Source organism: Agelaius phoeniceus, chromosome Z (genome assembly GCF_051311805.1).
Source record: "Agelaius phoeniceus isolate bAgePho1 chromosome Z, bAgePho1.hap1, whole genome shotgun sequence".
NCBI lineage: Eukaryota > Metazoa > Chordata > Aves > Passeriformes > Icteridae > Agelaius > Agelaius phoeniceus.
The window spans coordinates 43,609,038-43,626,851 of NC_135303.1; the positions used below are offsets into that span (position 1 = coordinate 43,609,038).

The following is a 17,814-nucleotide window of genomic DNA, read 5'->3' on the forward strand; positions in this document are numbered from 1 at the left end:
AAATGTCATTACACTGAGAGAATTGATTTTTTTTTAAAAAATGAATTGCTGAAGTGATAACTTATCAGCCATTGCATTCTTACATCAGTAAGAAAAAAAAAATCTTCCTTTAAAATAGAAAAAGGACTTTAAAGATAAAAAAAATTTATTTTAGATTGTTCTCCTTTTGGCAATTGTCTTCTTAGTCCTCCTCATGGCCCTGAATATAATTTTATTTTCCCATTCTGCATGTAGAGGTTTGATACATAAAATTTCTTTCCATGTTGCATTCACTCAAGGGTACACATACTACCCAGTTTCGTTTCTTCCTGCAATAAAGGAGTGATCAGAAAAAGTGGCATGAAGTTGCTCTATGCTGAACAATGCCTTTGACATTCCCACCAGTCAAGCAGAAAAGCTGCTCACAAATTCTTCATTGAGCAGTTGTTGTTCACATGTTGTTCATATGTTATTTCTGCTGTCAGTACTTTTCCCCCAGCATTCAGGCAGTTAAGATAATGATGTTTTCTTATACTACAGAGATGTTGTATTTCCTAGTACAGGTAGCAGCTAGAAGCATTTGCAAACTGCAAAGCATATTTTGCCTCCATGAATTCTTGAAATTTACCATAAGGAAAAAAAAATTACAGAACCCTAAACGGCAGAAAATTATTTTATATTTTGTCTAACTTCCTGATTTTTAACTTATATTATATATATATATATATATATATATATATATATATATATATATATAAAATATTATATAATATATATATTATTTGCATGCCTATTTATATGTACACACAGATATGAGGATTCCTACAGACTCATGTGAACATCTTAAGCTGTATAGCTCCCTACATATGGGAAAGAAAACAGTCATATCTCTTTACTCTTCTGATGTTTTTGTATTACAGAAGCTTAACAACTTCCAAACACAAATTTCTTTCTCTCTCGCTCTCTAATTTTTTTTCTTCACTGTTCTGCCATATTTGAGAAAGAGGTTGTTTTTTGTCACAAAGTTTTTCCTTGAGTATCTGCAAAAACAGCGCTTTTATTCCACAGCATGACCCTATAGGACCATAAAATTCCATAAGCATATGTGTGTTTGTGTTGGCACATCTGGGCTGGGGAGTGTGTGGGGGATGCTCTCCACTGAAATGGCATGTAACTTTAAAAACATAAGCTATAGATTAAATATTCAGGGCATCTGTCCAAATCAAAATCTGCAGTTTTGATAAAGCTGTACATACAGTCAGTATTCTTTGTGACATAACACTTATAAAAATATTATGACAGCATTGAAAACGTTTTGACAAGCAAGAAAGCTATTTGAAATAGAAGAGAAACGCAATTAAAGAAAGCCAAAGTAAGATGGCCATCTTGAAAAGCTCTGGGAAGGGCTGTGGTTTTCCTGCACTGCATTTGTTTACTGTGAATTGAGGGAATTAAAGAGATGTTCAGACTAATTTCTGCTAACTAAATACCAGTCCACTAGGGAAAGAACCAGAAAAAAAAAAGTTTGAAATTAGAAGTGGTGAAAAGAGAAGAATTTTGTCTTGAGGTGCTGATGAGAAGAGGATATGAATTGGGATGTCTGATTCCTGCCAGATTTCCTATAAGGACACCAGAATCCCCATTAATTGGCTTCTATAAAATTAATATCTGTTTCCTTTTTCAAATATCTCACAAGAAATTATTTAGAAATTTTAGGGGTAGTGTGAGGACATATTTTATTTTTTCTCGTTTCTCTCTGTAGTCTTGTTTCTCATTGTGTAATTACAAAGTTTGTCCTTTGATTTGCTAGAAAGAATATGCACTGTTTCTATTTTTGAAGTCTGACAAGTGTGTATTTTTAAAGTATTTTATAAGTGTGGGTCCAGGTTGAAACTAAAATGCTAGAAACATTCTGACTGTATTTGTTACCTTCAAAGGAAAAAAGCCATGTGTGCAGGCAACCCTTCATGGGAAACACTAGGAGGTACTGGAATGGAGGAAAATGCAGCAACTTGCTGAAATATTTTCCAAATGAGTTAGTTTGATGGCGGTTTTTGGTGTGTGTGTGTGGGGTTTGGTTTTTGTTCCTTGTTGGTTTGGTTTTTGTTTTGTTCGATTTGGTTTTGTTTGTGTTTGTTGCGTTATATAGGTTGGGTTTTTTGGGAAAGAGACTTTGGTTTTTTTTGGTTTTGTTTTGTTTGTTTTTGTATAGGGTTGGGTTTTTTGAGGCTACGAATTGTCCCTTGTGCAGGACCCTGATGTATGTACCTCCCAAACAGTCTTACAAATCAAAGCAGAGAAAACTGGAAGAATTCCTGGCCCAGCTATTTACTGGTGATGTTGTGATTCGAAAGACTGCTGTCTGGAGTTTGCATTATGTTTTAGATAGTTTAAAAGATACAAAATTTGCTCTAGGAGAACCTCATCCTGTATCTGAAGATATTTTTCTGCTTCAGCCAGCCCAAATGTTCATGTTTTCTTTTATGATGACTACTTCATCCGGTCTGGAATAGATGAGTAAGCAGAGCAAAAGTAACAAAGCCTCCTTAATGAGGGAAATTTAATACTCCTCCTACAGCTCACTGAGGACATTTTTTTTTTCCACCCTGTCTTAGTACTACTGTCAGGTCTTCTCCACAGCTCTCGTGCCCTTCTGCTTACCTTGAAAAGCTTTTACATTCTGCCATAAAAATAATAACCATAACAACACTTTGTGGTTTTTATCTCAGAGTTTGCCCAGACTGTTGCTGCTTTGCAGTGTTTCCAGTCTTATGACAGTATCATAGCCCTGTTCTAACTTCCATTTATTCAGCTGTATTTTCATTCTCTGATCTTCCTTCCCTCTCGCCCTACTTTAGCTGTAGATGTATTAATCAACGTCATTTTGTGCAATGGAACATGTAAATAAAAAGCATTTTACAGAGATGCCTCAAAAAATTCCAGTATGAATATGAGTATGAGCTGTAATTTAATATATGTTTCTACGTACGCACATATTAAAATAATTTCAGTCTATAATTATTCATTAACCTGGTAAAATGAAAACTCCAGTACAGCCTTAAATGTAATGTTACTCTCTTGCCATAGGACTATAAAATACATGTATCCACAGAGCTAATGATATAGTTGAAGCTGATGTTAACACTTACTACTATATTAAATTCTTTTTGTAGTTGTGGAAACTGCTGTATGTATTTGACCCTGTCCTTACTGAATCTGATGAATGTTCCTCCTAAAACTGAAAGCTGCATTTGGCATCATACCAGGTTTTCTCTTTTTCCCTTCCGCTTGCAATTTGGCTTAAATAGTGTCTCATTTCCATTTCTAATTTAATTGTACTTTAGTTCATTGTGACAGTATCTGCACTTGAAAGATTTGTCACAATATTTGCCCTATTTCTATCAAGTGCCAGGTTTTTCAGGTTCTCCTTCCTTCACTTGTCCCAGCACCTGCTAGTCACCACATTTATATCAACAGAACATAATGGTTTGAAGTAAGATTTGCCTCATTCATTGGCACTGATCTTAGAATGAATTTATTTTCAGAGCAGTTTCATAGAAGGCATATAATATTTTCTGAATATCAGTCCTTGTACTATTTTTCCTCTTAGTTGGAATGTTGATTTGTTTAGGCTGCCTTTACAATGGATTATGAATAGAGCAAAAATAATAATAAGCATCATGTCCCAGTTGTTTCTTACATAATTACCAGCAAAGAGACCAAGAGAGCTATTTAGACATGTGAAGCACCAAACCACCAGAATTAGACTTATTGTGTAGCAGTGGCTTTTTTCTCCTCTCCCGAAAATTGAAATGCTCTGTCAGCTATTTATGATGACTGCCTGGCTTCTGTCTTATCTTTTATCTTATTTACAGGACATATTTTACACCAATATAAATACTTAGCTTTTATTGTCTTTGGTCTTTTTGTCTCCAGTGCCCTAGACTGGACCTTCTTCAGGAGTTCCTTGTCTGTCTTCCAGATATGCCTCACCAGGGCCAAGTAGAGGGGCAGGATCACTTTCCTTGGACTGCTGGCAATGCTCTTTGGAATTTAGCCCAGGATGTCACCGGCCTTGGTCACCAAGAGAGCTTGTTGTCCACAGGACCCCCAGCTCCTTCTCCACAGAGCTGCTTCCCAGCAGGTCACCCCCAGGCTGTGCTGGTGCCTGGGGTTGTTCCTCCCCAGCTGCAGGACCCTGCCCTTGCCTTTGCTGAATTTCAGAAGGTTCCTCTGTGCCCATCTCTCCAGGCTCTGAGGTCCTTCTGAAGGGCTGCACAGCCCTCTGGGCTATCGGCCACTGCTCCCAGCTTTGTGTTGTCAGTGAAATTGCTGAGGAGGCCTCTGCCCTTCATCCAAGCCATTGATGGGTAAATTAAACAAGACTGGGCCCACTACTGTACCTTGGGAGACACAACTAGGAACAGGCCTCCAACCAGAGCCTGTGCCACTGATTGTGAATCTGGGTTCTGTTCATCTTGCTCTGATCTTTTCTCAGTTAAATAATGAACTCCAGAGCATGTGGTCTATTGCTTGTGGAAAGTCAGTATGGTTTTTTCATTCAGTTTCCCCTCAGTTACAATAGAATGTTATCTAGGTAGGCATATTTGCTTATTTTTTAAAAGGCAGTTTCAAACACACCACCTAAAAGTAATGTTGCAAAAATGAAACACCACCCTTCCACCACCAGTTAAAAGATATTTACTTACAGGAGATCTGACAAAATGTATACCTGAATGTCAAATGTGTACAGATTACTATTGAGAAAAAGGAAATAAAAACCTTTCAGTGTTATGCTGCAAGACATCCACTAGATAAAAGAATAAGAACAAAGAATGCCAATAGGAAACAACCCATTTCTAATTATTTCTGTCATTGTTATTACTGCGCTGAAACATCTCCAGCATGAATACCATGAATAGATTTTGGTGATGAACAACATGAAAAGGACGTGGACTATGTGTTTTATTAGTGGTGCATGTAAGGGCTACTGCTCTCTTCAGACTACTTTTTTTTTCCCTATGTCCATAAGGAAATTTGCCCAAACACTCAATAGGAGGCTGTTTTTTGAGACTTCTGAGTTTTAAAATATCTTGTACTCTCAATGAGGTGTTAGACAATCCAGTGTTTTGTCTACATGCCATTGTTTTCTCATTTTTTCTTAGCATATCTGTGGTTCCCAATGAATACTATCAGAAAAAAATACTTGGGGGAAAATTAGAAACATAATGGATCAGAACTTAAAATGAGGTAATTTAATACTACCAGCATTGGCTACCAATTAAAACTAATTACCCACTGACATTTGCCTCTGAGTCCTAAATAAGTATAATTCTACTATATCAGTGGTAGTGTAAGAAGTCACTGTGTATCTACAAGAGCTTTTTTCTCTCTCAAGAGCCAGGACCACCTTAGCAGGAGTAACTTGATCAAGAAAGGAGGCTTGATAGAAAAGCTAATTTTATAAGCTTTCCAATTTTTTGAAAATGCACCCATGGTTCTACATTTCTGTCAGATTTTGTGGCACTGAACTTTTGCCTCCTGTTAATGTATGAGTGTGACTGGCTGCTCAACTGCACCCTTCAACATGAAACTAATATTGTCATCAAATGTAACTCCTTTCTATAGGTGTGTGCCACTGTACTCCATTCTTAATCCTTGTCTGATGGCTAAAAGGTAATTTTACAACACAGTTAGCCAAGAAGATATGGCAGAAGCCTTAATACTCACTACTAAATGGGAATAATATTTTCAATCACACTACATATGTGTGGTTTAGATTTACAAGATAATCAGCTAGTGTAGTTTTAAATGTTTGCCTCTTTAGGATCAGAAGCATCATCTCATAAATTCAGTGTGTTGTGTCTCAGAGGTTAGGAGCCTTTTATAATATATACTTCAAATTTAAACAACCAGAAGATGAATAAAAATGTAACTAGTATTTTTAGCTTTCATTATTGAGGAATATAAGATTACACATTAAACAAAGTACGTTTGTAATACAAGTACTTCTGCAGTCAGAACTTGAGGAGAATTTTATTGTCCTCAGAATAAAATTGAGAGACCTGACAGTACAGGTTAGATGTTAAGAGTCGCGTATTAGTCTAGTTTCTAAAGGCATTCATTTTCCTAATCAGACCATAATTTTGTCAGATCCTTAGAGACAACCAAGCAGCAAGTTCCTGACCTTGCTCAGAACAATTTGCCAAGCCACAGGGACTTCCCTAACAAAAGGAGTTCATCCTGAAGGTTATTTGTGAGTGGCTTGAATAAACACCTCAATTTTAAATATGTACCTGAGAAAAAACAAGATGTACAAGAAGTATTTCTATCTCTAACCTGTAAAATATATGTGGTTATTTTATATTATTCAATCACAGAAACCAAATTACCCAGAATATTTTCTGAAAGTGAAAATAAAAGCAGTCTAAATACAGCTAGGTTTGTTTGCTTTCATTTAGTGAAAAAAATATTTTTAAAAGTTAAATCTTTTGACACATTTCTTATAATTAAAATTAAATTCTTTGAAAAACCGAATTAACCATAATATCGGAGAATTAATTTATTATGCTTCATCTGTTGTATTTGGTTTTGATTTCTCCTATTGCATTTGAAAAAGTAATAAACAGATAAATCATGCTTTAATAAATCTATAAACAAATTACAGGTTATATTTTTAAGCTACCTATTTGTATATACTCAAAAAGCTCTAGCAAGGCTGAATTTGAAGACTACTCTAGAGTGGAAAAGACTTTGTATATCATGAATACATAGCAGCACTTACCTAGAGGAAATATTTTTTGGCAGATCAGATGATTTGGTTGGTCACAGTATGATGTCTTTGCTGCGAAGTGTATAGGTGCGGTCATTTTTCTGGTGCCCTGTGAACAGCCATAATTACCCTGTAAATGAGAACAGTTAAAACTGAAAACTGCCTGAAAATATCATCGCGCTCTGTTTTTTACCCATGATTTTTCCGAAGATTTTCTGCTGTCTACTAAAACACATGAGCAGATGACTTCTGAGCATAATCTGTCACTTGAAGCATTTTGGTCTTTCTGTCAAAAGACCATTACATTGTCAATAAGCAATCAGCATTTTTATCAAAGCTCAAAGTACCAACTTGGAATGTCCAGTTTGATGCCCAGTTTCACATTCTGACACCATGCAGACAGTCCAAAACACGTGTATATGTATGTATGTAGATGTGTGAAATTCTGTGTAAGGTCATGTTCATTTTCAGAGTTTCAGTGCATCTCTATTTTCCATAGTACTGATATAGCATTAACTATCAGTCAATCTTGCTCAGGAATACAGGTTATTATAATAATAGTTAATATTACTAATTTTTCATTTATTAATTATTAATTTTTTGTTTTCCCAAAGGTAACTCAATATCAGGAAACAGAAATAATGGAGGTTTATCTTAGATCTGCTTATTTGTGAGAGCATGACTAGTGTGTTATGCCACTGACTTGTATGAAATAAAGTGTACAACCCTGTGGTATTGTGGTTCATAGAAATTTGTGATATATACTGCTGAGTGAGTTAATCTGGAAGAAAAAAACATTAAACTATATTTTCTAGAAGCATACATATTTTGACCCTTCAAAAAAGAAATCTTGTTCCAAATCTCTTCACTGTTTTTAATTTTACTGTGGTAGATCTGTCAGCTTTTCAAGAGATTAATAACATAAAGAGGAGTAGTCATTTTATGCTTTTCTTACGACCCTAAAATTAATCCATTTTCAATCCATCAATCAGTAGTCATAATTTTAGGCTGACTGTTCTCATTGTAATGGAAAGAGTCTCATTTAAATTTATTGATAAACTGAGAAGCTTTGATAAAATACAGTCTGCTTTTATTAATCTTTTGACTTAATAACAAGCTGTCTGATTTTCTTCTCTCTGCTCACCCACCCTCTGCTTACTTCAGCTCTCCTTGATTTATGCTATGAGCATAGGGTTCTTTCCATTCTGCTGTGATTTTTTTCCTGATATGCCTGATAATTTTTCTGTACTTTTTTGTGTTTTATGTACTGTCTTTTTATTACCTCTTGGCTTAGACATGAAAAAATCTGCTATAGATGTAAAAATTGCTGTAGTGAATTAGACCATTGATTTACCTGCACTGGTATTATCTCCTTGACAGTGCCAGAAATACCAGACACTCCCGTGAGAAACACCTTTTCCAGCCACATCCTTTGAAACAGGGGGATTGTGCTTTCTGCACTTTTAGAGAGGTTTTTTTTCAGTATTTTGTTGTTTTCATAGTAGGTGCAGATGTATAGTTATTTACTTTTAACACTCCTAAGCCTTTGGTTCAACAGTATTTTGAACAAATGTAAAAGCTACTGCATCACTGTGTTCAAAATGTAGACTTTGCTTTTATACTAATTTTTTTTTATTGTTTTTGTTTTTGGCTTGCATTTTTTAATAGTAGAACACAAGAGGTGGCAAATCCAAACAATATGATTAGTTTCTTTTTTACCAAATGTTCAGCTTTATAGGCTTTTGACCTCAGAGAGGCCATAATAAATTTTTGTATTTACAGAGGTTTTCAGTGAAAAGTACAGCAAAATATGGGGAAAATAGACAATGGAGTGAGAGATAATGGGAAGTGGCAGGTGGTGGTTCTGCCCACAGTACAAACACATTCAAGTGTGATATGTTGTCCTAAAATTATGTTATGTGTTATCTCAACAGTTACAGAAAATAAAATTTAAGGGGAAAAAAGGAAAATCAAAATAATCTTTCAAGAGATGCTTGTTATAAATTGAGTTCTACTAGCTAAAATAAAAAAATGGGCCTTGTACTTAAATAAAGGGACTTTGTGTCCTCTGTTAAAAATCCTTGACTTAAGGAAAGAAGAGTGACTTTAGAACTGTCTTTGATCTTTATAACATAATAAAGTATTTGGTTTTGGGCAGTAAAATTTCCAAATTAAAAATATACCTGTTATATTAAATCTGCTTCCCTCTGAAGTAACAAATACTGATCAACTTTGAAGGCAGGTTATGAGGGTAGAAGACTGGCTTTTTTTGTTGTATATGATTGTGATTTTTTTTTTATCACTCTGTTAATTTCGATGTATCATTCTCCTTGATATTTTTTTTATACTGTCCAATTTTTCTGTTCTGGAAAATTGCTCACCCTCAATATTTTTAATTGAAAAATTATAATTTTTCCAGGGGACAGTCTTTTTGAAACTGCATTCTCTAAAATAAGTTATTAGCAGAAATTAAAAGTTAATGAACTTAAAATGTTACTCCTAAAAGCCTTACACTGACTGCTGAAACAATATTTTTAAAATATATTTGAATAGGTAACCTAAACCTGAAATTTCCTTTCGTTTTTGTAGCTTTGATTGTAATTTCAGGTAGCTGCTCTCTTAGCCTGATGCTCTATTCTAGTGAAAGCTTGGTACAATTTCTGAAACTTATTGTGCCCTCAGAAGCACAAGTGAGAGTAAAATAATCAGGTGTGGGGAATGTCAGAAAGTTTGGCATATGGGTAATTCTTATCTGACCTTACTTGAAGAGTAAAAACAGTTGGCAAATTATCAGGGTATTTGTGTTGGCAAGTGTGAGAAAAAAGTGCAACTTAGATACATGGATGAAAATCATAAAGAGGGTGAGGAATAAAAATTCAAGTAAGAGAGACCTAATTTTTTTGTTGCCATATTAAATACTATTATAAGCAGAAAAGATGAAATCTGAAAAAATTATTCAGCAGATGCTTGAGAGATAGTGCAATATATATTGCCTGGTTATGGAAAAGACTTGTTGTTTATTTTAAATATGTGTTTCATCAAGACTAGAGTAAGACAGAAACGACAGCGAAACTGTCTTAAATACAGAATGTGAATTTCTAAATCTGTGTTGAACCCAAGATGTTATCATGGTGGCAAAGAAGTGAAAGGTAGTGAATTTCTAGCCCTCTTATGGAGGCAGCAGAGTACAGCAGAGAGGGCGGCTGTGCTTCTTACAGAAACTTCTCAAAAACTCTAGCACAAGAAAGAACATAACCTTAATTTGTAAATTCACTTGTCTTTCTGTTTCAACAATTTATTCCTAAAAGGCTCATGTGAAGATAGTTTGAATTCCAGCTGATGTTACAGGGATGCCTGGTGAATATGATTTACCAGTGAAATCAGAATTGATATTCTTATAACACTCTGTGCTACAAAGTACAAAAAAAGAAATCCTCAGAATTTACCAAGGTAGAATTTCATGGAAGGAAGAAAAACTTTCCTTGCTGGTCTTCTACAAATATGTCAATTTCTCCAATATTTGCAGTGAAACCCAGTTTAGACAATGCTATTATGTGTCAAATGACCTCTGTAAGCCAAAGGACCATCTGCCTTATTATTAATTCTCTAACAAAAGCTCTTCTTGTGTTCCTACCCAAGGTTATGCTCTATATTTATGGAGGAATTTTGTTATTCAGAAGGACTGGCTTCTAATTGGCATATGCTCATTTGCTTGAACATAATATTATAGGCATTATGATATTATTTCCAATGTCTCTGGGTCCAGTCTGAGTAAAGGCTGCTCATCTCATACAAGAGATCTTTGGAAGATTCTCCATTCCACAGAGCCGTGTTTGATTTTATTCAAGGGATTACACCTGCAGCAGGGCATCAAAGGTGTCCTATTTGCTGACTGAAAATTTTTGCCCTGAAATTGGTCTAAGAAGAGTTACGGAAGGGATCCAAAGATTTTTGTCTTTCTCCCACTGTATTTTATCATTTGCTGCATTAGGTCCAATTTCAGGGAGTGGAGTACTGAAAATTGACAGCAAGAGCATGATAGGCAAAAAGTGGAAGGGGTCACTGTGTAGTCTGGAACAATCCCCTCTCTGTGCTGCAGGGATGTTAAAATTGTTAACTTTTATTTCAATATGGAAGCAAAGAAAAGATTTATAGTAATTCTTCCCAGGAGACAAGAGAAAGGAGAAATAAATGTATTTCCTCACACACTTTTCTTCTCCCTCCAGGAAAATCCAAATAGGAGAGAAATGAACACTGCCTTCAATAGCAGCTCAGTTGGTGGGAGTGAAGGATATGTGAAGAAGGATATGTGAAGAAGGATAAGAGATACTGGAGGCTAGAGCTGCAAGACAGGTAAAAGAAGAGGAGATAGAAAGATGGATGTGTGATGACCATGTTTTAGTGTGAAAAAGTGTGATAAAAGAGAAATTGTAAGAGTCGCAATGCAGAATTTGTAAGGGAAAATACAAGGGGAAAACGAACCATATTATTTTTATAGGAAAAAAAATGATATGAAATTGTCTGCTTTTTGCCCTATAATATATAAAGCACAAATTGTGTAAACTCAAGGAAGACAATACACAATTAGCAACCTCTCCTAACTCAAAGCTATGTTTATCTGAAATGTCACATATAACACTCAAAAGTAAAAAACGTTGCCATAATGTGTGCTTCTTAACTGTATCCATAAATGAAAAGCTGCTGACAATATTAATGTTTGCCTACAGGCAATATATATGTGATTCTCTACACCTTCATGTTCTGCCCGATAATTAGTCTTGAAGGCTTTATCTGATAGTTTTAGCTACCTAATTTTTCAGTTCTGGCTCCCATTACCTCCTGTAGAAACTTAGGTGAATTAATTTTCTGACTGATTTTTTCAAGGACTTGCTTCTAGTTTTCCCCATCTAAAGTTCCCAAATACTTATCATTCAGTTTATGATGCTTGTGGTGGAAACAGTGGGTCCTTTAAGTTTTGACCTGACTGTGCTGATTTCCTTATCATTCATGTGCTCTAAATCCAAGCAAACATATTTTAGAAATAGACATTAGATTTACAAGTTTCTAGCCTCTGTAAATACTTGTGCTGATTTTTCTACTAGATAAACATAAAAAGGTCAGGAATATAAAAAATTCATATATTCATCAGTACAAAGAAACTACGGCTATTAAGCTTGGGCCCTCTCACAATTCAAAATAAGAGCTTTCCCTTTCAGTGGGGGGTTCTTAGTTGTTGGGGTTTTTTTGTTTTGTTGGTAGGTTGGTTGGTTGGTTTTGGGTTTTTTATTGGGGTTTTTGAGGGGTTTTTTTGGTTGCTTGTTTTGGATTTTTGTTTGTTTTGTTGAGTTGTGGTTGTTGTTGCTTTTTTGTTTGTTTGTTTGTTTGTTTTTTGTCACTTTAAAGTAACTGTATTATAATGCAAAAATAGAACCATGATGAAGTTACCCAAACAATGAAGTGTTGTTTTACCCTGCTCCCACATGCCAAGTCCAGCCAATTTCACTCTGACAACACTGTGACAGTCCACATGGTTTATTTGCAGGGGGAAAACTTTCCTTTTTTCATGCACTATATGTGAAAAGAAAACAGATGATAATTTTATCTTTGCTGTACCTTCCTGGTCAATAAAACCCATCTCCCAGAAGAGCTGGGGTTGCTCAAATGTCATCATACTATTTATGATGACAGTTGACTTTTAAAGAAGCAAGGAATGAAGCATCTGAGGAATGTATGTGTCCTGCCAGGAGCACAGTGGGATAAATGTCTTCCATTTGAGATAGGATGTACTGAGAGCTCAGTAGGAACAGCTGAAATTAACTGTGCATTTGGAGGTTTCATACTGACCTGAATCACTTGCAAGTGTCTTATAATTTGAATAAATCTTGCTTTTTCTGCGGAGCAGTAAAAAGAACTATGTGCATAGTTATTAATTATAATTTTTACCACAAAGAGCAATTGCAGTTTTTAAAAAAGAAACAGCCAAAAATTGCTTCAAAAGTAATTTGTTGTGCATTTTATTAAAAAAAAAAAGGATGAAGAAAAAGTGATAGAGATGAGAGTGGAGATTAATCAGTGGTTTGTAAGCTTTGACTCTCTGCCTTTGCTGCAACTCAGCCAGGAGCTGAACTAAGGAGGTGTCTGTGGAGCTGTGGTGAGCAGCCAACAGTTCCTGAGTACTGCATCAAAAGAAGGGATGACTAGTGTCAAAGACTGTCAATATATATCTAAGGACTAAAAGTTTCAGCAGAAAAATTTATGCTGATAAACCACAGGAAGAATGTCATGGGTGCATCCCTTTTTGATTGCAAAAAAAAAGAATTAAAGAAGTCAAGCTGCTGGAGAAATATCAGTCCTACATATCAAAAAGCTTCTGTAACCATTTCTGATTCCTACCTGTGTTTCTGACTTATATAAATTTTCTGTATTTCCTTAAATGTATTAGAAGATGCAAAAAGCCCATCAGGACTCTTGGTGCTTCTTTTCTGTTTAGAGCTGACAATTACAGTGGTTTGCAAAATATTTGAGAAGTGCTCCAGTCCATGCTCTGGCTCAGTTGCTGGCTGAGTTCATGCAAAATTTGTTGAAACCATAAATGTGTTACAAACACTGCCCTTTCCTTCAAGCTATACAAATTATAGACTGATACACCATCAAACTCTTGTAGCAGAAAACAGAAAACAGCATCTCTCAAACTTTTAATGGTAAAAGTACAGGGTATGCTGGCCCAGCCTCTAGGACTAAATATTGCCTGTTTATTTATTAAATGGATTAAAGGGATGAGGATTAATGGCATCTGCATTTCATGGAAAGAAATGTGGAAAAACAGAGATGCTCTTGCCAGCAGCAGCATGGTTCAGGTTCACAGAGCTGCACTGCTGGCACTAAGGCCTCTCTGGTGCTGTGCAACGTAACTGCAACTTCTGAGGGTGGGCTCAGGTCATCTTGTTTAAGGAAAATCATGTGTAAACTAGAGTACAACATTAACCTAGAAAGCTTATACATGAAGAAAAATGAAAGACAGAGGTGAAGACTTGACAGTTTAGAAAAAAGTGAGATGACAGAACAGAAATATTGAAGCAAATCTCCATTGCTGCTGAGGTTCCAGATTCTTGAATGTGACTGTACTGATTACATTTTTAAATTTTGTCAGATGAGACTACAGAAAAAAGTACCAGATTTGGACCAAAATAATTTTAAAAGTTTTTGGTACTTGTATGGCATACACTAGAACCACAGATCCCCACATTGTGCTGGGGAACTCTTTGACACTAGAAAGTAGAAAGGATAGAAATTAAAGGCTTGCAAGAAAAAACATAAAATAGGCAAAAGTAAGATTTCATTTCAAATCTGAAATAAATCTGAAATGAAATAAATAAATAAATATGAATACTGAAATCTGAAGGTTCAATTAAGATTAAAAGAAGGATTGTACATTTTGCACTTTAAAATATGCTTTCTAGGGACATATTTTATTTCTGGAGAGTGTATTATACTTTTATATGACTTCAGGATATGGAGCATCTTCAGGGTTTTTGGTTGTTTTTTTTTTTTCAAAATACCATATCACATGATGGTATCAAATATTTTCACAATATGAAAAGGAAGACAAAATCACATGCCTTGTCTTCAGGTGTGCTGGCTACCAGGTGGCCAAGAAGCCCAGTGGTACCCTGGCCTCTGTCAGAAATGGTGTGGTCAATATTGGTAAGGTTACATCTCAATTTCTGTGTTCAGTTCTGCCCCCCTCATTGCAAGGGAATATTGAGGTGCTGAAGTGTGTCCAAAGAAGGGAAACAGAGCTGGTGAAGGTCTGGAACACAAGTGTGTTGAGGACCAGCTAGGGAAACTTGGGTTGTTGGGCATGCAAAAAAGTCTCAGGGGAGACCTTGTCATTCTCTACACCTGCCTGAAAGGAGACGGAGCAAGGGAGAATGCCCTCAAGTTGCACTGGGAAAGATGTAGATTGGGTATTGGAAATTATTTCTGCATTGAAATAGTGGTCAGGCACTGCAATAGGTTGCTTGGGTAAGTGGTGAAATCACACCTCCCTGGAAGTGTTCAAAAGGAATGTGGTTGTGACATTTGGGGATATGGTGTTGTGGTGACCATGGAGGTGCTGGGTTAATGGCTGGACTTGATATTTTCCAGCCTTAGTGTTTTTATGAGTGTGTGCTTTTATAAATCTGGAGAATGTAAACCTTGGTGTTGTAAATGAGAGATTTAATAAAAACCTAGATGTGACAGATTGAGTTTTATAATTTCTTCCTTCCCCTCCCCAACAGATTCAGTGTTGCTGCCCAGGTGAATCTACACTAAATCTGCTGTTCTCATTTTCACCTTTGAATCCAGTGACAAGTTGAGGTTGAAATCAGTGAATGAGGTTGAAATTGGAGAAAGCCCAGTTTCTCACTGGAACAGGTACTAACAGCCTGTAATGACTTTTTATTATTCCTGCATAGAATATCTGCCTACCCCTTAATCTTTTAAATGCATTCCTCTTTGCTGATTCCTTTACCAATGAATGTATATTATCAGCATTATTGTGTGTTCCTTCTTTGAGTCAGCTCCTAACAGGGCTGTTAGATGCTAGGTAGCGCAAGTTAGGAGATGCCACCAACAAAACAAACCTTAATAGGTTGTTTGTAGCATAGAGTGGACGAAAGAGAGTTATTTTTAATTGGATTTTGCAATTGTTTCTTCATTATTCCCAATTATTCTCAAATCCATTTCTACAGTAGAGATGTAGTAATTTGCTTGGAATCACAAGATTGCAGAAGCCTGGATACCCTGTCTTCTGCCTAAATCTTCTTCATTTTTTTAGTGGAATTAGATGCAAGAACTAATATATATCTTATATATTTTATCTCTTCTTATCTAATATATATATCTTATTTCAGTCTGCTTCATATGCATTTTTATTGCTTCTGTAAGGAATTATGTTAGGAAAGGGGCACCAGCCAGAGTTGGTCTGGTAGAAAACTTGTATAGAGAGCTTGCTGAAATCACTTCTTCCCTGCTTCCTTTCCTTATAGCCTCACCAAATCAGGCCTGTTTCTCAACTGTTGTCAAGTGTTATCCATTCCTTTGGACAGCTTTTCTCCCTGGAGTTCCTAGCTTCCTAATAATTTTTTGGTCTTTCCAGAGCCGCCTTCTTTCTTTGCTTTTTATTCAAATTGAGCTGTTCTCTTTCTTTCAATCTGCCTATGTCTAACATGATACACTGAGAGTAAAACTGACAGCTTTCCTTATTCTAAGTCTGTGTCTGAAGCTACCATGTACCAAAAGAGAAAGGAAGTGTTGTATCTTTGCATTAACAAATTTTAAAAGAAATTTCCATTTTCCCTTTCTGAAAAAGAAATAATCTTTCAAAGTAGAGCTGCAACTTCTAGTCTCTGCTCAAAATTTAGCACTCTCACTGAAAAACTCTCAGATTTTTAAATATGAAACAACTTTTTCTCACACAGACTGACTTTGAATAAGACTGAATTGTATTACCTGGGAAGAGAGATTGAATAGTAAGAGCACCTTGCACAAACACGTGGCTCACAACACTTTGCCACCACTAGCCTGTGAGTGAAAAAAAATTTCTCATGACTTTAAAAGAAGAAATTCTCTCTGCAAACAATAACAACTAAGATAACATATCATAAAATCCAAACCAGATTAAATATGTGAACCTTCAAAATTATAAAACCCAACCAAAACAAGAAGGAAAAAAAAAAGAAAAAGAAATGCAATTGCAAAGTAAAACAAGTCTTTAAACAAAAACAAAATTACTAAATTAACCCTCTAAATTTCACACAGAGAAATATGTACACACTAGTCACACTAACTTAACATGTCTCCAGGTATCATTCTCCATCTTATCTAGTAAAACGCTTCATTTATTTAAATAGATGACATGAGATTTTTCATGTATACGAAACACAGGATGGTTCACTAACATTGCTAACTTTTCTCTGATTTTTTGTGTTTATTAATAACTTTTTAATATATTTTAGTATAGCAAAATGTAAAGCTATTTGATAATTGGTATAGATTTTCCTTAAGAGGCATAAACTTTTCATGTACAGTCATGCTAAATCATAAAAATGATAGGAGACACCATCACTGTAGCTCAGGTTCCTAGAAATGAAGTTGGAAAGACTAAAAAAATCGGCTTATTTTCTTTTATGGTGCATTACAGAACAAGATGCAGAAGCTGTCATCAGATGTATATAACCTTTTTAAAGGGTATGAAGATCTGCTCCACTATAATATTTTATGAATCCCAAGTAACACCATCCCAGGTGTGCAGTGTCAGACGTGCCTTGGGTTTTTTCTTTGCTTGGACTACTGACAAGACCTGCTATGAAATGTGAGGAAGGCAGAATGGAATCCATTACCTGTGAAAAAGTGGCATGCTTGCAAGGGATACCAAACTGCATATACAAGTCTAAATGAGAAAATAATTGCTATACACTGAGTGGGGTTTATCCCTTTATATGCTAAATAGACTTTTGACCTTTTCTCTTCGCTAAAGTACTGTTGCAATCACTAGTTATAATCATTAAGGACTCAATCCTGCTCTCCTTACCTTTTGTGTTTAAAGTTTCCATGCCTGCACAACTTGAACTTCAGAGAATGAATTTATTTTCTAGCTTACATGGATACCTTTATGCTTGCTGGCTGTGTGCATCCCCCACAGAATAAATAACTCAAGAATTATATAACCATTGTTGATTCAGTAGTGTTTCTGGATGGAACTGCAGTGAATGACTAGGGAAGCTAATTCCTCCTATCCTTGAAGCACAGGAAAATAGTAGATACAAGCTACAGAGTCAGAATTGCTTGGAAGACATATGGCCACCCTTTCACCCTAACAGTTATTACTTAGGTGTGAGAATATCCCTGCTATCAGTGCCATTGCCTCAGAAAGAAAATTAGTATAGCATGTATGTATAAATATCCTGTTTATAGAATGTTAAGGATGCTTTTATTTTACTTAGAAATAGGGGGGAAGCTTAGGGAAGCCATGCTAGAGAAGTCCACAGAACATATGATTTTACTGCTCACTTCATGCA

General features: G+C 35.7%; 1 long non-coding RNA gene across 1 annotated transcript in view; it reads left to right on the plus strand.

Moving 5' to 3' along the window:
• The window catches only part of LOC143692239 (uncharacterized), a 32,792-nt gene extending 17,666 nt beyond the window's left edge, over positions 1-15,126 (plus strand). The window contains exons 2-3 of the long non-coding RNA XR_013180144.1: positions 10,978-11,104; positions 15,034-15,126. This is a non-coding gene — a long non-coding RNA (uncharacterized LOC143692239). The remainder of the gene's footprint in view (positions 1-10,977; positions 11,105-15,033) is intronic.
• Positions 15,127-17,814: the final 2,688 nt, after the last annotated feature.